We start from the raw sequence: 21,068 nt of genomic DNA on the forward strand, positions 1-21,068 counted from the left end.
TACTTTTAAAATTTCTGTGTATTTATTTGACTGTGCCAAATCTTAGTTGCAACATGTGGAATCTAACTCCCTGTCCAGGGATCAAACCCAGGCCCCTTGCCTGGGGAGCACAAAGTCTTAGACACTGGACTGCCAGGGAAGTCCCTGCAATATTCATAATTGTGTGATGTTCTTATATACCAGCAACATTTTGGACTGCTCTGGTACCCACTGTGGAGTCTTTCATACTTTCTATTTAGAAGGTCTTTTGTTCAGCTAAATGTCCAATAGGCTTCTAACTGAGCTCATCAAACTCAATCAAGGCTTCATTTTTTTCTATCAAAATTTCCTTCTATTTTCCCAATGTTATGCTATGCATTTATTCTTTCTCTGCCATCACTTCATGGGAAATAGATGGGGAAACAGTAGAAACAGTGTCAGACTTTATTTTTGGGGGCTCCAAAATCACTGCAGATGGTGACTGCAGTCATGAAATTAAAAGACGCTTACTCCTTGGAAGGAAAGTTATGACCAACCTAGATAGCATATTCAAAAGCAGAGACATTACTTAGCCAACAAAGGTCCATCTAGTCAAGGCTATGGTTTTTCCAGTGGTCATGTATGGATGTGAGAGTTGACTGTGAAGAAGGCTGAGCACCGAAGAATTGATGCTTTTGAACTGTGGTGTTGGAGAAGACTCTTGAGATTGCCTTGGACTGCAAGGAGATCCAACCAGTCCATTCTAAAGGAGATCAGCCCTGGGATTTCTTTGGAAGGAATGATGCTAAAGCTGAAACTCCAGTACTTTGGCCACCTCATGCGAAGGTGTTGTCAACTCCAAAGAGTTGACTCATTGGAAAAGACTCTGATGCTGGGAGGGATTGGGGGCAGGAGGAGAAGGGGACGACAGAGGATGAGATGGCTGGATGGCATCACTGACTCGATGGACGTGAGTCTGAGTGAACTCCGGGAGTTGGTGATGGACAGGGAGGCCTGGCGTGCTGCGATTCATGGGGTCGCAAAGAGTCGGACACGACTGAGTGACTGAACTGACGGACTGACTGCTTGTACCATCTTACTCTACCCTTGTGACACTTCTGATGCTTTTCAATTTCACTTAAGGATGGCTTTGCCTTGATCTCAACAAATACATTTTTATTTTTCTATGAGACAATGTTAAAAGAGTGATATTTCTCACAATTAAATATATTAAGAAGAAGAATTCTACTCACAGGGATTGACTGAGAGGTTTCATTCTTAGGGCCTTTGCGTTTACATTAGGTTGGCTCTTCTGACTTATTATCATGATGTTCGTTGTAAAATATAAAATACAGGGCTCTTGATAGCAAATTTGAAGTCATAGGCTTTAGAATTTGAAATGTATTTGGTAATACCCAGGCCATTAATACTTTACTATTATCCAGCATCTCAGCTTAAAAAAGAATAATCTTCCAAAATGGCACAAAACATACCTTTAAAAATAATAGAACTTAAGGATCACATATTGTTGAAATAAGAGTCTCTCTCCAACCAAGCACTAGAACCTTGTTCCTGCAGGAGGCATTGTATATGTAGGTGTCCTCACTGCAAATGGAAATGAAAATCACGGGTTTATATTTGGAGGAATAGAGGTGAATAATTCAAGAATCCTCCAGTGAAGGCTTTACTCAGGGGACACAAAGTTATCTACAACATGGTAGCAGCAGTAAAGTTATCCTTACTTGATTATATAAGTGGACATGGAATTTGCCATCAATGGAAATGGGTTGCCTGTAGCATATTCCTATTGCAAGAGTTCATAAAAATAATGTTTACAAAATCCAGAAACAATGCTTCCTCCTTATAAAACAAAAAATACTAATCAGTAGTATTCATTACTTCAGATTCAAATAGTATGAAACATTTTCAGTAGGAGCTGTAGTAGGAATCTGAATTCTTTTATAGAATATTCTAAGGGGATTGGAGAAGAGCCATGAGTTACCTTTCAGATTTGAAATTCTGTAATCTTTTTATGATATATTGATAATAATCTATGCCATATAAAAATAAAAACAGTTTGAAACTGCCAAAACATTTTTTGCCAGGAAACTATATATATATAATTGATCATCTACAGTTTGTTAATGCAGTTCTTAAGTTGTTAAGACACGTCCTTGTGGGAATATTTTAATTACCTTTCATGTGTCTTTTTGTGTGAAATCACTTGGATACATTACTCCCAAACCTGTTTTCCCACTTCTAAAATGGATACACTCCCTCCTGGGATTGTTAAGAAGATTCATTTCATATGGGGGAAAACACTTTGAAATAGTAAAGCATTAAGTATATACTAAAATTCTCTCTGCAATTGTTATTCACTTTACCTATTATAGTTCTTCAAATTATCAAGTGTAATCTTGATAATTTTTAGTTACTTTTAAATTTATTTTTATTTATTTTTAATACATGAGCATTCTTTTGTTATTATAGATCCACAAAGTGAAATTAGAGGACATTATTAATAAAATTTTAAAATACATAAAAATCTTTTTAAAGGGAATGCTTTGACTCAGATGATAAAGAGTTCATGCAGGACCTGGGTTCAATTCCTGGGTCAGAAACATCCTCTGGAGAAGGGAATGGCTACCCGCTCCAGTATTCTTGCCTGGAGGATTCCATGGACAGGGGAGCCTGGTGCAAATCGATGGGGTTGCAATGAGTCAGACACAACTGAGCAACTAACACTTCATGAATCTTTTTAGTTAAAACTATTTCTCAATAAAAGTAATAACTCTTTATAAATCAATCATAACTTATTTTTCCCTTTTAATAAGAACTGATATCCATTCTTTACAGTTCTTTTCAATTGATATAGAAATGCCAGCATAGTGCAGGAGTAAAGAGTGTGTGATCTGGAGCCAAACTCCTTGGGTTTATACTCAGTCCTACTACTTACTAGTTGTATGATCATCAGGAAATATCTTAATCTCTCTGTACTTCACTTTCATCATATAAAGTATTGGAGTTGTTGTGAGAATTAAATGAGGTAATGTATATAAAGCATGTGGCAGAGAGCCGAGAACACGCTAAGCACCCTGTGAGTGCCAACTTTCTTTACTGTGGTCCTTTATGGAAGTTTCTAATCCATTTCCTGTTACTTCCTCCAGGATAGTTTCTACTTCCTAATACAAAGAAGGTTTCTTAACCATCTGGACTATCAAGAATCTTACTACCTAGATTTAACCTTCCAGATGATTCTGCTTTTGCACATGATTTTGTGGCCTCTAGAATATAGTCCTCAGGGGCCACATTCCATTAACTAGAAGATCTGGAAGTCCTGTGTTACTAAGAGGTATATCTTGATGACCTTGGTAATGACCTCGGCATGCATCTCACAACTACCGCCCAGTGCTCCAGAGCAAGGAATCTGCTTCCTTCTGGCCGTATAGTTTTGGTTCTATTTCCTTCTCTGCCGATGTTGTTGTTCTCTTTAGTCTTCCCATGCTCACTCCTCTTGTCATTCAGACTACAACAAACTTCCTCCACCACACTAATGGAACTAAAGTAGCCACGTGAGTCCTGCGTAACACATCACCAGTTTTTATTGTCTGCACTTCCCGATGATTTTCATGATTTTTTTGTTAAATGTGTTTCTATCTCGCTATCCTAAATTCTACAAGTTCCATAAGAACAGTGGCCACATCTGACTTATTCACTTACCACAGCATTCTCCGCATATTTTCACCTACGAACTATGCAATACATATTTATTGAATGCATAAATAAAAACGATGAATCATTTACTTCAAATAAAATGGCAGAGCCATTTTCATATATCTAGAATACCTTTCCTGCATTTCTCTATTTGTCAAAATGGTACTCATTCCTATTCTGTGACGTTCTTTAAGCTTCACACAAGAAAAATTTCATTACTCCTCCATGTGCTCCTATAATATACAATTCCCTTAAATGCAAAGGCATTTAGATATGATTTGATAAGAGAAAATACTTGGGTGTTTGGCCAATACTAGGCTGTAACAGTTTTCTAATAGGTCTCACCCATATAGCTTGAAGGAGATTCTTTTGCTTTCCTAAAATATTTTTTTTTTAAGATGAGCTGAAAAGCATTACGTTCATAATGTGGAAAAGGGATGCATGGGTTTATTATATAGCTTATATCTTATACATGAAAACTTACAAAATCTAAAGTATGTTCTGGGTTTTAACATTTAGTTACCTTTAACTAAAAACTTAGAGGAAGCCTTTGATACATGTGACAAAATGCAATGGTTCCTGGCAAAGTGCGCATTCTGCTTTTGACAGTCTATTTATCATCATTTGTTTACCACTTTAGTGTTCCACGCAATCCTGCTTAGGAACAGTCTTTTCTTTGTCTAGAGGTTGCTAACAAAAACTGTGTACTTAATCTCCGTTTGCTCTTGTAAATAGCTCAAGTGCACAATCTTAATTCATTCGCTTTTGTGACAAAACAAAACTGATTATTATAGGGTAGGTAGTGGAAATACAGAGAGCAGGAAACAGACTTATGTTTATGGAGGTACTGTATTATCAAATCCCTTCATGTATATTCGGAGCTAGAGTGGGACCGAAAGAAGCTCAGTGAATAACAATGGAGATTTTAAATGCTCAGAGAATCTATTTGCTCAAAACTTGAGACTATAGCTGCAGGGAATGGCAATAAAACACCTATCTGAACCTGCCATTGCTAGCAGGGAGGAGGGTGAGGAAATTCTTTCAAGAGTAGGCAAAGCTTAAGTTGATTCTTCAATTTAAGTGGAGCTAACCAAGTTGAGCAATTGTATTCTTACAGCCCTGGCTGTTGAGCAAAAATGTACAATCCTGGAGTTGCCAATGCATTTTTGTATGATACTGACTTTCTGTTTTCTCAGGTCCCCTTTCTCTTTATGTGCAGCCATTGTGAGCATTCTTTTCCTTTGAGTTTCGTTTCAATGTTGAGAAGATTCTAATGTTTCTGATCCTTGGCAGAAAGAGAACGATTTCCAAATAGAATCTACCTTGAAAACAGAACTGCATTACATGAAAGTTGTTGACACTTGAAAGGCTCACATACTTAAAAGTCTCTCTAGGCTTTGTGAGTTTACAAACGTATTGATTAGTTACCCCATGACTATAGACCTCACAGCCACTTCCTTTTGTGCATATTCCTCGAATAGCACTGATTCACATGTAAGAGATTTTTTTTTTCTTAATTTTTTTGAGGAAAGATCTTGCCCTATACAGGCTTCCCGGGTGGCTCAGTGATAAAGAATCTACCTGCCAATTCAGGAGACCTGGGTTCAGTCCTTGGGTCAAGAAGATCCCCTGGGGTCTTGGGTCAAGAAGAAATGGCAACCCACTCCAGTATTCTTGGCTAGGAAATCCCTTGGACAGAGGAGTGTGGAGGGCTCAAAAGTGCACAATCTTAATTCATGGGATCCCAACAGTTGGACACAACTGAGTGACTAAGCATGCATGCCCACATGCCCTATCTACCTTAAATTTACTAGCTCTTGTCAAATACATATTAAAATCTCAGTAATAGTCTTTGATTGAACAAATATTTTGTTATTTTACCAAATGTTGATTTCATGATATTTTATGGTAAATATTAATTGCTTTTCATGCACCAGGATACTCATTAATATTTACATGTTGTGATTTCAGTTTGGGACTATTTCCTCAACATTATTAACACAAGCAAGGGCTCTTCACTTCACTTTAAGGGATCTAGCATAAGCTTTACATCTTTTATCCTACACAGTAATTTGTTAATAACCAATCTCCCTTGGACTGTGAACATTAAAAAAACACAATGGAAAGGTGGAGAAGAAGAGGAGATGATCTAAATAATATTGGAAATTAACGCTTTGTCTAAATATTACAAGGCTGAGACACAAAGAACTGTATACAACCACTGTGCTCTGGTCGGTAAATCTGTTTCTCATGGGGATGTGGTCTAGCAATTCGAAAACTCCATTATGTGTATACTGCATGCGTGCTAAATTGCTTCAGTCGTGACCAGTGCTTTGTGATCCTGTTGACTGTAGCCCATCAGGCTCCTCTGTCCATGGGATTCTCCAGCCAAGAATGCTGGAGTGGGTTGCCATGCCCTCCTCCGGGGGATCTTCCTCACCTGGGGACTGAACCTACATCTCCTATGTCTCCTGCATTGCAAGTGGATTCTTTACTGCTGAGCCACTGGGGAGGCCCATGTGTATACTAGGGTGCAATAGACTTCTCAACTTAAAAGCACAATCTACAAGTTGAGAATTATGTTGGTGGACAAAACTGAAGACTTAAGCCCAGAATGCAGCCTCTTGGATAGCTCTGAGAGATTGCTCCAAGGGCTAAGAGGGAAGCCAGGATATATAGTGGAGCTTTTGCAACAAATACCAGGTAGGAACTTCAAAAGATTTCTGTTAGTTAAGGAAAACCAGATATCTCAAGCTACTGAAATTAGTGCTTTTTTTATGTGTGGGAAGATGCAGAAGTCTGGGCTCCTTGACATTGTTCCTTTGATATGCACGCAGCTCTTTGGGGCCAGTATCTTGTGTTTTCCCATCCTGAGTCTCCATGGGGCACACTGCTGGGGGTGGCTGTAGAGGCTGGTGGCTCCATAGCAGCATCCTGTTTCGATCCTGAGTTTTCTCAGAGCTCACCTTCCAGTCAACTGTAATGTGATGGCTTGATACTGCAAACAACATCCTTTGTTTACTGATACGGCAAGTAACATTTGTTTCACTCACAGGTTAATATGTTATAAATATAGAACACCAAACTTCTTATTGTCAGAAAAAGAAGTTACAAGTAAGCAAGCGGAAATGCTAGGATGAACATCAGTAACGCTACAGTAGCAGTAAGCACAGCAAGCACCCAGATATTAATTTCGAAATATCACACTCCAGCAAAAAAAAGCTGGACTCCTTTGAAAAAACGGTTACTTCTAGGACTGAGGCAAGGGAGATAGAAGATGAGCCTGGTGCGTCTTATAGTAGTAGAAAGCAGCAAGTGTTCATCAGTCAGTTGTGTCTGAGACCCATGGACAGTACCTCACTGAGCTTCTCTGTCCATGGGATTCTCCAGGCAAGAATGTTGGAGTGGGTTGCCATTTCCTTCTCCAGGGGATCTTCCTGACCCAGTGATCGAACCCAGATCTCCTGCATTGCAGGCAGATGCTTTACCATGTGAGCTACCAGGGAAGCCCCAGAAAGCGACAAAGTGCTCAGTAAATGAATAAAAAGTATATGAGCATCACAAAAGAACACCTGTGCCAACCTTGAAAGACTTCCCAATGGCCAAAGTTGAAACAGCTGGAACAGCAAAAGCAATTATAGTATTATAATTCAACAATAAAATAAAGATCTCCAAATCCATAATGATATAAATAACTAATTGAATAAATAAATAAGAGTTCAAGTGATAACTACAGGAATGGGAGAAATAGAAAAACCACCACTAGAGCACCATTGTAAGTATTGCTTCAGGGATGATCCACAGAAGGATGCTAAGATCAGTAGGCAAACTTCAAGCAGAGAAAGGATGTTTACATAACCCCACAGTATGTCCCTCAGATATGTATTAATTATTCTGGTGGTTTTAACATATGTCCAAAACCTCTTTAATAATCCTCCCTGCAGGGGAAGCTTAATTCTCACCTTGAACATGAGTTTGGACATGTTGATTTGTTTCTACCAAATAGGAGAGTGGAGAAGGCTGGCAGGCACGGCCTCATGGAGTGATCAAGTCACCATCATCAGTAATAAGCCATGTTGGCATTATGGGATGATTCAATGAGATGGCCACTGTGGCATTCTTTCCCCAAAGCCTAACTTCAGACTAATCTTAATGAAAAGCAGGCAAGCCTAGACTGAGGAATAGTCTACAAAATACCTGCTCAGTGTTCCTCAAAAGTCAAGCTCATGAAAGACAAAAATTGAGAGACTGTCACCAACTGGGTTAAGGAGATATGATGACTAAATGCAATGTGGTATTCTGGGATGGATCCTAGAAGAGAATAAGAATATTACTTATTCTTATTAAAAGAAGATGGCAAATGTCTAATCAAGTCTGTAGTTCAGTTAATGGTATTTTTTATAAAAGACCGTGCTTGTATAAGATATTAACATTAAAAGAAGGGAATTCTCTGTACTCTCCTTGCAACTCTTCTGTAAGTCTAAAATAATTTCAAAATAAAAAGTTAAAGAAACTAGTAGAAGCATTTTATATCTACTTTGTAGCATAGGTTAAGCATTCCACAACATTTTAAAAATGAATGACTTAATCTATTTGACTGTATCTTCCTTGGTTTTTATGTGATTCCAGAACTTCTATTGAGCCATCCTCTAAGTACATTGGCAAAGTGAAAAAAAGTGAAAGTGTTACTCAGTCATGTTTGACTCTTTGCGACCCCATGGAGTATAGTCTGCCAGGCTCCTCTGTCCATGGAATGCTCTAGGCAAGAATACTGGAGTGGGTTGCCATTCCTTTCTCCAAGGGATCTTCCTGATCCAGGGATTGAACCCAGGTCTCCTGCAATGCACACAGATTCTTTGCTGTCAAGGCCACCAGCGCTATATGTGGACTTTTTATAATTCCATCCTTTAGTGACTTCCATCTTCCTAATACGACCCATATTTTCCCTACCTGACACATCCTTCCTTCTTCAAAATTTCAAAATGCAGTTCAAATATTGCCTTTCTGTGAAGTTTCCCAAGTATCTATAAATCTTTCTAAATATATTTTTGCACTTATGAGATCATACCTGATACATTAGTTTTCTATTTAAAAATGCAAGTTTTCTAAAAGGAAGAGCCACATTGTTGTATTTTTAAATTCTTAATTTAACACCCAAAGACTGTAAAGGTTTGATAAAGTTTCCATGGATGAAAAAATGAAAGGACAAATGACTGACTGTTCTGAGTATCTAACTTGTTTATTATATCCCATTGGACTGAAATATTAGTGTTTATCCTTTATTTAAACAATGTTTTTTGTTTTCTTACCTCACAAGAACCCATAACAAGTTTCATTTTATATATAAGTGATCACCTTACAATTCAGTTTAAAGAGGTCATTTACCACTGCACAGTTATGGCTTCTGGTTGTCTTTCCAGCAGGGTGGAGGGAAGGGTGATCATCTACCATGATCTTTTCATTCACTGGGGCTATTTGGTGAGGAATTTTAAACTTTTTTTCAGGCTAGCTTACCTTGATCCTTTGCTAGAGGAGTGATATGCTCACTTTTAAAATATTTGCCAATATGGAGCTATGTTCCTCATCCTAGAAAAACAATTTTGAACAATTTTTATGTTCCTCTCTACAGTAACAATAAAATATGTTGCCACACTTAGAGCATCTTGTCTTATTTATGGGACAAATGAGATGCTGACTGACTTCATTCTTAGACAAATATTCTTCCAATTATTTCTTGTCAAAAGACAGGTGATAAAATACTTGATTAGTTGAAGTATGGTATACTCACTTATTATTATACATATGATATATTAGTATTTATTTCTCTATTAATGAATTTAAAATATGGAAATTTTTTATTTTCTTTAAAAAGATAGTGACTGAACTAAACAATATATTAACAATAAGAGAAGTTAAGGGAATTCTCTGTACTCTACAACTCTCTTTTTAGCTTAGAAAAGTCAAGCCATTAAATGGAAGGGAAGTGCTCTTATTGTTGAATTTTTTACTTGAAATATAGACTTACAAAATTCATGGGAATTTACATGACAAAGTCCAGAGTATCAATGTTGAATGATAATTTTGTTTGTATCATCATTTTTATGATTTACATGGGTTCATATTATAGTAATTATTCTTATTTAGTGTCCTGTTCACTCTGTTTTATTCATATACTAAATAATTAGTTAAAATGCATTTCTTTACAAATGCAATGCATTTTATCTTGATAACTCTTAAATCTGTCTACCCACCTGTAGATGTTGCATCTTGGAGACTACTTCTAATATCAGTTATTTATCCACATTTCCATTATTTTTATGACATAGTTATACTTTCCCAGTCTTATAAAACTGAAGCTGACAGGTAAGTATTAAATGCATTGGATGGTCAGATCAGATCAGATCAGATCAGTCGCTAAGTAGTGTCCGACTCTTTGCGACCCCATGAACTACAGCACGCCAGGCCTCCCTGTCCATCACCAATTCCCGGAGTTCACCCAGACTCATGTCCATCGAGTCGGTGATGCCATCCAGCCATCTCATCCTCTGTCGTCCCCTTCTCCTCTTGCCCCCAGTCCCTCCCAGCATCAGAGTCTTTTCCAATGAGTCAACTCTTCGCATGAGGTGGCCAAAGTACTGAAGTTTCAGCTTTAGCATCATTCCTTCCAAAGAAATCCCAGGGCTGATCTCCTTCAGAATGGACTGATTGGATCTCCTTGCAGTCCAAGGGACTCTCAAGAGTCTTCTCCAACACCACAGTTCAAAAGCATTAATTCTTCGGTGCTCAGCCTTTTTCACAGTCCAACTCTCACATCCATACATGACCACAGGAAAAACCATAGCCTTGACTAGACAAACCTTTGTTGGCAAAGTAATGTCTCTGCTTTTGAATATGCTATCTAGGTTGGTCATAACTTTCCTTCCAAGGAGTAAGTATCTGTAGTAAATTATTAAAACTAGGTCCTCTCATAAACTTTGAACTTAGTTAATCAATGTCTCTTATAGTCTGGAGGTTAATTTTATAAAGTTAATTTAAATATTTCTTGCATAAAAAACTATATAGTGGCTATTACATTCTGTATACATGTATCATGGAATATGTGTGCTAATTTACATGTGTCTTAAATTTATAGAAATTTAAACTCAATTTTAACCTATATTGACAAATTATTTTCATGAGTTTACATCTAGAAATGTTGCCAGTTAGAAATTCAAGGAAACTAAAGATGATCACCATCCAATGAATATCCGAGTATCAGCCACTTTTGTACATTGAACCACATTTGCAGAGCAACAACCCAGCATGTGGGCATCATTATCTACCAGACAGAGTCTCCAAGGAGAGGAGATAACTACCCTGAGGGTAAGTGGCAGGAGACTACAAAACCCAATTCTTAGGCTCCTAAACCAACACACCTTCTATTGTCAGTTTAGAAGCAAGGGTACTAAGGCTCTAGTGTTTTAATCTTATAAGAAATGTAAAATCACCTGAGGTCTCTCAGACCAAAACTTTCTGGGTTGTGAAATTTAGTTACCGTATTACAGTGTACGGTATGGTCAAGGCTGAAACTGAATAGGCATTTATTGTGTATCTTCTAGAATTCAAGCACCATTCAAGCTTAATATATTTTATCTTGACTTTTTAACACAGGATTCTGAGAGTCAGTGCTATCGTGATTTCACACATGAGAAAACATAACTCCAAGGTAGGTTATTATGTGTAGACCCCACACTGGTTGAAGGCATAGTATTGGGGTACAAACTAGCTGTTGCTGAGTACAAATCTTATGTTTTTTAAAAGTGCAAACTACAGACACTCAAAAGGGGTTCTAAATTTGACAAAAGAAGAGGCAGCTGAAAGTGCAGGGTATTGGGGTTCCCTTTGACCACCTCATGCGAGGAGTTGACTCATTGGAAAAGACTCTGATGCTGGGAGGGATTAGGGGCAGGAGAAGAAGGGGACGACAGAGGATGAGATGGCTGGATGGCATCACCAACTCGATGGATGTGAGTTTGAGTGAACTCCGGGAGTTGGTGATGGACAGGGAGGCCTGGCGTGCTGCAATCCATGGGGTCGCAAAGAGTTGGACACTACTGTGCCACTGAACTGACTGACTGACTGAGAGAAACAGACTTCACTTTCACTTTTCACTTCCATGCATTGGAGAAGGAAATGGCAACCCACTCCAGCATTCTGGCCTGGAGAATCCCAGGGACAGAGGAGCCTGGTGGGCTGCCATCTATGGGGTCGCACAGAGTCGGACATGACTGGAGCGACTTAGCAGCAGCAGCAGCAGAGAAACAGAATCAATAGGAGAAACAGAGGATAGATAGATGACAGATGATCGGCAGTTGCTTTGGTGACTCAGTAGTAAAGAATCTGCTTGCCAATGCAGGAGACACAGGAGATGCAGGTTTGATCCCTGGATCAGGAAGACCCCCTGGAGAAGGAAACAGCAAGCCACTCCAGTATTCTTGCCTGGAAAATCCCATGGACCGAGGAGCCCTGAGGGCTACAGGCCATGGGGTCACAAAGAGTCGGACTCAACTGAGCACGCCTAGATAGATAGATACACACACATATACATAGATTGAAATGATATATGTCATAAGGAATTGACTCACACAGTTTGGAGGATGAGAAGTACCACAGTCTGTCGTCTGTCAACCCGAGAACTAAGGCAGCTGGTGGCATAAATTCCAGTCTCAGTCTGAAGGCCTAAGAACCAGGAACACAGTCCCAGTCCAGTATCAGGAGACCAATGTTTCAACTTAGCAGTCAGGCAGAAAGCGAATTCAGTCCTCCTCTACCTTTTTGTTCTCTATTCAGGCTCTCAAAAGACTGAGAGCCCACCCACATTAGGGATGGTAATCTGCTTCACTCCGTCCATTATTTCAAACGCTAATCTATTCTGGAAACACCCCATAGACATACCTAGAAAAGTTTAACCATATATTTGGGCATTCCAGCCAGGTTGACAAAATTAACCATCATACACAGAAATTTTTCAAAAATTATCAACTAGAGAAATCAGATGATTTTTGCAGAAATTTATCAAAGATCAAGTTAAACTCTATGCTATTGCTAAATCCCCCAAATATAACATTGATTAAGTATTGATAATGAAAGTTATCTCCTGTTAAGATGGTATTTGCTATAGTCATCCATTATATAACATTTAAAGAGGAGATCTAAAATAATTATTGACTAAAATATATTTCTAGTATATCTAATCTTCATTAAAATTCATACAAAAAAGTCATAGAATTTGAATAATAATGATTATTTTACTTCCAAATAATGTTGGTTTCATTGGCAGAAGGCTGTAATTACAATGTGTCAAACATCTGGTTTAAGAAAAATAAAATTTATATGTATTCCAATTTCTCATACTCCGTAGACAAAATATTTGATAGATAATTTTTTTTTTTTTTAGGTTTTCATCCAAATAGTCCACTAATGCATACAAAGCACCTATGAGGTTTTTAATATCATGGCGCTGGGGGATTGCAATTTTGAATGGTACACTGACAACTAAAATATCAACTTCCAGCTTTACTTTCATGATAATTTTAATAAACCAGCAGATGTTTACAAAACTAATAAACTGTTTTATCTGAGGTGGTGTGGGATCATATCTGTTAGAATTAGAGTAGATGTTGGTAGTTTAATTCCTCAATTTCCTTAGGGCAGCTGGGTCCCCAGGAAGCAGAGAAAATTAGCAAAGATCTAAGAGCTGTTTGTAATGGAGCCAGTCAGAATGGAGAATTCTATGAAATAAACCATAGCTCTTACTTGTTTCTTAAATCAGTTCCTTAAATTAATTTAGGCCAACTCTTAGAATAACAAGAGAACTTTGACTTAAAGAGAATTAGCTTCATTTAGTTAAAGTTTAAATGAAGACTTGATGGAAAATAAACTATACCACTTACGTAAATAATCCTATCATATCTGTTAAATTTCCAAAGACATAGAGCTCAGTGAATTTGGAAGAATGTACTAATATGCCTGCTGATAAAAGCTGTTTTAAATGCGGTCTTAAATCATTCGATGCCAATATACTGAGAAGATAAACTTCTAGGATGAGTATTTAAACATCATGATTTAGCTTTATATTGCTAAAAAAAAAAAGATCACAGTGTCATAGAGCAAATGACAGTACAGAATAACAGAATTCTCTGGAAGGCAAATCTATCATACATTTGGACAATAACCAAATAACCTGTGAAAAGTTGCTTTGCCAAATAAATGTCATCTTCTAAGTTGCTATGGTAATTACTATACTTGTTAGAGGTATTTAGGAGATGCTGAATTCCTTGTGCATAATGAACTTTTATGGAGAGTATTCTAAGCAGTCTGGTTTTAAAAAAACTAATTTGTTTTTACTCTGCATAATTGATGTTTGAGTTCAGCGTAGAAATAAACTCACTTGGTAAATTGAAAGGACATGAAAAGATTGGGTGAAAGATTTTAAAGTTCAAGACAAAAGGAAAAGATTGCCTTTTATAATATTTATGCCTTCTGCTTTCCTGTTAACTGTATAGTGCTTTTAGGATGTTATTCAATCTGAATTACCATCCAGAAACAGCAAAGAAAGTGAGCGTTGCCTTGCAGCACAATTCTACTGAGCTTTAACCTTCTGGGCTTAATTTAACATTGGGAGTGAAACCCACACTTAATTATTTACTAATTGCTACATCTCACAGGAGCAAAGGACTAAATTATGTTCTCTTTTCCTAGCTGCCTTCATAGCGAATTGACCCAGATTATTTGAGATGCTGTGACTGGAGAGTGGGGAGGGGGAGATGAGGGGACTGACTTGCCGTGGGTCTTTTTAGAAGTTATTTACAGCCTGAAAATATTCTCCAAAGAGAAGAGCCGGTGGGGGAATGACAAATAAAATTCCATTACGTTGAGTATAGGTTAATATGGCAGCCAAGAGTCAATCTGCCTAAGATCTGAGGGACTGATGTTTAGGTGAGGTCCGGCAGTGTTGTTGAAGTCAAAAGGATTCTCTGACAGCCAGTAATGAGGAATCTGAGGTTCAGAGTTAGGAGACCAACTACAGGTAAGGCAACTGCTGGAAAATTAGACAACATGATAAAACCCAGTCACTGGGAAACATAATGGCCATTCATTAACAGAGAGAATAGCAAAATGTGTAATAGGGGATAAAGAAAATTGGACTCAGAGTAGGGAACACACTTATAAAAACCCTTGTGACCTTGTCAAGTTAGTTATCTCACTAACCATCCTATGGGTCACTAATAATAGTGATTGCCCCAAGGGGGTTTCCTGAGAATTGAGTTCATACAAGTAAAATTTAGGACAGTGCCTAGCATACAGTGCCTAGTTCTGTAAGTGTTGTTTTTGTTGTTACAAGGAACAGTTTTAAAATAGACTCAATCTTTGGGGGTCTAACCTATAATGTAAGAACAAATTTCTAGGGACATGGAGGGACCGGCCTCGTTAAGTAGCTGCCCTAATGGAATTTTTGCTCCCACCTGCCTAGACCAAAGATTGCTTGGGCATGTGGAATAGGATTTAGCCTGAGGTGTTTACCATGTCTGCCTCTGACTGCTCACTGAAGCCACCAGCTTCGATTGCTCACCCTTTGGCCGCATCCTCTGGATGTAACACTGAGTGGCTGCGTGCTCTAGCAGAAGTTGACAATTTTTCTGAGACACAGAAATGTATCTTTTCCTGTGACTTGGTATAGTTCTTTCATATTCCCAAATTTGTACAATCATTGAAAGATTCAGTATTTGGTAGGGAATAATAAAGATCACAGAGTAATTTAGAACATAATTGGCATAACCCACATTCTAAAAGGCGTAATAGGAGAGCCATTGTGTAAAAAGTCTAACTGCTTCTGAACAATGACAATTATCCTAGAAACAGAAACTAGCATAGAATCAGGAGTTCTTTCTCATCCTAAAGAATGTACCTTCAAATAGAGGAGAAGGCCTTGCTTCACCAAAGGTGACTCCTTGCCTAAAACTGCAATGGACTCATATAAATGAATTAGCTTCAGGACCTTACTACTGGGCTCAGCACGCTATCTTCAGTCACTGAAAATGAGTGAACAGAAAAAACTACCCTGTCTTTTCCTTTTTAATAGCAGGACAGGTTGTTTTAGGGATATAGAGAATAATGGATTGAGAAACATTCATGAATTAAACCTCTAAACATAAAAAAAAAAATTAGTTACTGTATATTAGTGATTACAGGCGGGTCCAGTTTTGTCCCCCCAGTGCTAAAGAGCTCTTTTGATAATTCTAGATAAAACAAATTATATAATCAGTAAGTACAGGGAACCCTGTTTACTACTGTTATATTTCCTCCAAATGCTTCAAATAAAGCCTATATGAGAAATGAATGTCACATAGTAACTACCATTTAGGAGAAAAGAAACTGATGTAGACTGTCTTATTTACAACTAAAACAAAAAAAGATAAATGTGTGAATTTTTAAAATTATACCCCTAATAAAAACCTTCTGCTTAATTCCACCATGATGGTAAAACTACATCTATATCTTCACTATCCAAGCAAAAATATATATTTTAGTTTTATTAATAAAATTGTACTTTTTAGAAATAGAAACACCTAAATTAACTTCATAATAAATATTTAGAGTGAAGACGACAATGGAAATTTCTGAAAACCGTGTTCTATCTTCAAAAAGCTAATTTCTCTTCATAGCTATCATAAATGTCAGGATTTCTGACAGTTGTGTTTATCTAAACAGCTAATACATTTGGAAACAATTTTTTTTGGAAACCTCATCTGTATATAATGAAGAGACACCCTTTCTGTAACTAAGAGCAAAAAGTCATATAACAAAACCGAATACAAATAACCTAGTATTGTAAAAATTTAAGTCAAGCTTTATGAAAACATGAAGGTTTTCCCTGGTGGCTCAGTGGCAATGATCAGATCAGATCAGTCGCTCAGCCATGTCCGACTCTTTGCGACCCCATGAATCGCAGCACGCCAGGCCTCCCTGTCCATCACCAACTCCCAGAGTTCACTCAGACTCATGTCCATCGAGTCAGTGATGCCATCCAGCCATCTCATCCTCTGTCGTCCCCTTCTCCTCTTGCCCCCAGTCCCTCCCAGCATCAGAGTCTTTTCCAATGAGTCAACTCTTCGCATGAGGTGGCCAGAGTACTGGAGTTTCAGCTTTAGCATCATTCCTTCCAAAGAAATCCCAGGGCTGATCTCCTTTAGAATGGACTGGTTGGATCTCCTTGCAACCAAGGGACTCTCAAGAGTCTTCTCCAACATCACAGTTTAAAAGCATCAATTCTTCAGCGCTCAGCCTTCTTCACAGTCCAACTCTCACATCCATACGTGACCACAGGAAAAACCATAGCCTTGACTAGATGGACCTTTGTTGGCAAAGTAATGTCTCTGCTTTTGAATATACTATCTAGGTTGGTCATAACTTTCCTTCCAAGGAGTAAGCGTATTTTAATTTCATGGCTGCAGTCACCATCTGTAGTGATTTTGGAGCCCAGAAAAATAAAGTCTGACACTGTTTCCACTGTTTCCCCATCTATTTCCCATGAAGTGATGGGACCGGATGCCATGATCTTTGTTTTCTGAATGTTGAGCTTTAAGCCAACTTTTTCATTCTCGACTTTCACCTTCATCAAGAGGCTTTTCAGTTCCTCTTCACTTTCTGCCATAAGGGTGGTGTCATCTGCATATCTGAGGTGATTGATATTTCTCCCGGCAATCTTGATTCCAGCTTGTGTTTCTTCCAGTCCAGCGTTTCTCATGATGTACTCTGCATAGAAGTTAAATAAACAGGGTGACAATATACAGCCTTGTCGAACTCCTTTTCCTATTTGGAACCAGCCTGTTGTTCCATGTCCAGTTCTAACTGTTGCTTCCTGACCTGCATACAAATTTCTCAAGAGGCAGATCAGGTGGTCTGGTATTCCCATCTCTTTCAGAATTTTCCACAGTTTATTGTGATCCACACAGTCAAAGGCTTTGGCATAGTCAATAAAGCAGAAATAGATGTTTTTCTGGAACTCTCTTGCTTTTTTGATGATCCAGCGGATGTTGGCAATTTGATCTCTGGTTCCTCTGCCTTTTCTAAAACCAGCTTGAACATCAGGAAGTTCACGGTTCACATATTGTTGAAGCCTGGCTTGGAGAATTTTGAGCATTACTTTACTAGCATGTGAGAGGAGTGCAATTGTGCAGTAGTTTGAGCATTCTTTGGCATTGCCTTTCTTTGGGATTGGAATGAAAACTGATCTTTTCCAGTCCTGTGGCCACTGCTGAGCTTTCCAAATTTGCTGGCATCTTGAGTGCAGCACTTTCACAGCATCATCTTTCAGGACCTGGAACAGCTCAACTGGAATTCCATCACCTCCATTAGCTTTGTTTGTAGTGATGCTTTCTAAGGCTCACTTGACTTCATAATCCAGGATGTCTGGCTCTAGGTCAGTGATCACACCATCGTGATTATCTGGGTCATGAAGATCTTTTTTGTACAGTTCTTCTGTGTATTCTTGCCACCTCTTCTTAATATCTTCTGCTTCTGTTAGATCCATACCATTTCTGTCCTTTATCGAGCCCATCTTTGCATGAAATGTTCCTTTGGTATCTCTGATTTTCTTGAAGAGATCTCTAGTCTTTCCCATTCTGTTGTTTTCCTCTATTTCTTTGCATTGATCACTGAGGAAGGCTTTCTTATCTCTTCTTGATATTCTTTGGAACTCTGCATTCAGATGCTTATATCGTTCCTTTTCTCCTTTGCTTTTCACTTCTCTTCTTTTCACAGCTATTTGTAAGGCCTCCCCAGACAGCCATTTTGCTTTTTTGCATTTCTTTTCCATGGGAATGGTCTTGATCCTTGTCTCCTGTACAATGTCACGAACCTCATTCCATAGCTCATCAGGCACTCTATCTATCAGATCTAGTCCCTTAAATCTATTTCTCAGTTCCAGTGTATAATCATAAGGGATTTGATTTAGGTCATACCTGAGTGGTCTAGAGGTTTTCCCTACTTTCTTCAATTTAAGTCTGAATTTGGCAATAAGGAGTTCATGGTCTGAGCCACAGTCAGCTCCTGGTCTTGTTTTTTCTGACTGTATAGAGCTTCTCCATCTTTGGCTGCAAAGAATATAATCAATCTGATTTCGGTGTTGACCATCTGGTGATGTCCATGTACAGAGTCTTCTCTTGTGTTGTTGGAAGAGGGTGTTTGTTATGACTAGTGCATTTTCTTGGCAAAACTCTATTAGTCTTTGCCCTGCTTCATTCTGTATTCCAAGGCCAAATTTGCCTGTTACTCCAGGTGTTTCTTGACTTCTTACTTTTGCATTCCAGTCCCCTATAATGAAAATGAATCTACCTGCAATACAGAAGACATGGGTTTGATCCCTGGGTCAGAAAGATCCCTTGGAGGAGGAAATGGCAATCCACTCCAGTATTCTTGCCTGGAAATTTTCATGGACGGGGAAGCCTGGTGAGCTATAGTCTGTAGGGTTGCAAAACAGTGGGACACGATTTAGTGACTAAACAAGAAAATGAAAGTATGAAGATGATTTATTATAACTTTAAGAGAGGAATAGGAAGAATGGCAATGTTAGCAATGTGTCTAAAGTTACATGGCTCATTGTCAGAGACAACGACAAAAGCAGAGACTAATAGCGTCAGAGTCTAATCGCTACAGTCATTAAAGATTATCCAAGTTAAGTCATCTGTCTAGTTCTTGAATTCTCTCTCCAGCTTTTCCCTTTGAGTTGTCTCTTTCACCCTTGAATACTCTCAGCAACAGAGTTTACTAGTCTCTAAGAGAAACATTTAATCCTTGACAAGAAATATTACTGTTAATAGATCATCCCTTAGATGAGAAGAAAGTGTTTTCTTTATCATCTCTACCCATTCCTCTTTGTTCTAGCTTTTGGAGTCATGAAAAACAAGTCAAATATATTTTAAACTTGAGAGTTCTGCTAGTTATCAAGGACAGCTGATTTTTTCTTTTATAAACTAAAATTTCTTTTTGATTAAGAGGCTGTTTTTTTTAGTAAAATATATTGTGTTCTCCTTATCAAAAACTTAGAAAATTTAGGCAAGAACAGAAATCATTCAGTTACCCATCAGTGACCTTTCTTAATTATGAGTGTATTAATAGTTACCACCTTCTCATAGGTTTTATCCTTGGTGTAGCTATTAATTTTACTGTGTTCAAAAATTTTTCCATGATTAGCAAAGATCTTAATATGCTTATTTTACATAATACTAATTTCTAATCATATTATTTTATTTAAGTGGCACACTTTTTATTAAGTAGATATTTAGCTGTTAATTGATGAGCTGACAATGACTGGTTTTTAAGTCTTGACGTCTCTCCAGTTTTTCTCAACAATATGTAAGAGTTATTTTTCCTTTTGTGCATACATCATCACCTGCTTTGTAAAATACAGCTCTAAGATAGATTCCTGGGAGAGATATTCATGGGGTAAAGGGCTTGAACCTTTCAAAAGACCAATATACATTTTTCCAGTTCCTTTCCACTTTCAACTATCACCAGCAATTTAACAAGAGAAATATTTTCATTGCATCCTTTCTGGTACTGGTCATTCTTTTATATATAATATGATCACATTTGGCATGCAATGTGTCTGTCTTACTGGTAGACTTCATAGTTATAGAGGTCAGTAAAGTAGAATGCACTTTCAAATGATATCTTCCAGGTATATTTTCTATTCTTGGAAGAAGCTGTTCTTTTTATTCTCTGACTCTTAGTGATTTTTGTTTTCTATTTAATAACCTCTTCTCAGTCATATTTAGTTTTAATAATTCTCCTAGTTATTTTATCTTTTAATTTTCTACATTATGTTTTACTACTAAGAATTTTTGAATTCTGTGTATGCATACCATGAGTCTTCCTCATAGTCATTTCTCCACTATTTTTTGCTTAGAAAATTCTTCCCCACTGAAAGGATTGACTAACATTTGTTGATGCTTTCCCATCATTTTGTTTCAATATTCGACTTTTAAATGCAATTCAACCATTCTCATGGTATTCTGAAATAATTATTTCCAAAACTTTTAACTGTCTCAACATTGCTTATTATCATTCCATTTCCTGCCCTTATTTTTAATGCTTCTCTAATGATATGCTTTTATGAAATATGTATTGAATTACTTCTCTCTCTCTCCCTCACACACTGCTACCACCACCACTACCACCGCCAGCATCACCAGCAATAACATCTAAGCCCTGTGACATCTTTGCTTCTGCAGTAATCTAATTGGTATTTTTTTACATTTAAGAGTCATATATTTATCAAAAATTCTATTGCATACACATAGATTTAAGCCTTTTATATTACTTTTGCTATGATTACAAGATTTATTTCTTTCTCC

The 21,068-nt window shown here is 37.7% G+C and overlaps 1 protein-coding gene across 6 annotated transcripts in view; it reads left to right on the plus strand.

Moving 5' to 3' along the window:
• Positions 1-21,068, plus strand: part of TRPC4 (transient receptor potential cation channel subfamily C member 4) — a 207,654-nt gene that overhangs the window by 27,806 nt on the left and 158,780 nt on the right. For 3 of the 6 annotated variants that reach the window (XM_061434723.1, XM_061434726.1, XM_061434724.1), the window contains 2 exons: positions 10,863-11,034; positions 11,323-11,377. The exons of 2 other annotated variants lie outside the window; for them this stretch is intronic. The gene's annotated coding sequence lies outside the window, so the exon portion shown is untranslated. The remainder of the gene's footprint in view (positions 1-10,862; positions 11,035-11,322; positions 11,378-21,068) is intronic. One more of the 6 variants, XM_061434727.1, reaches the window with a different exon arrangement.

The sequence above is a fragment of the Bos javanicus genome, chromosome 12 (assembly GCF_032452875.1).
Source record: "Bos javanicus breed banteng chromosome 12, ARS-OSU_banteng_1.0, whole genome shotgun sequence".
Lineage (NCBI taxonomy): Eukaryota > Metazoa > Chordata > Mammalia > Artiodactyla > Bovidae > Bos > Bos javanicus.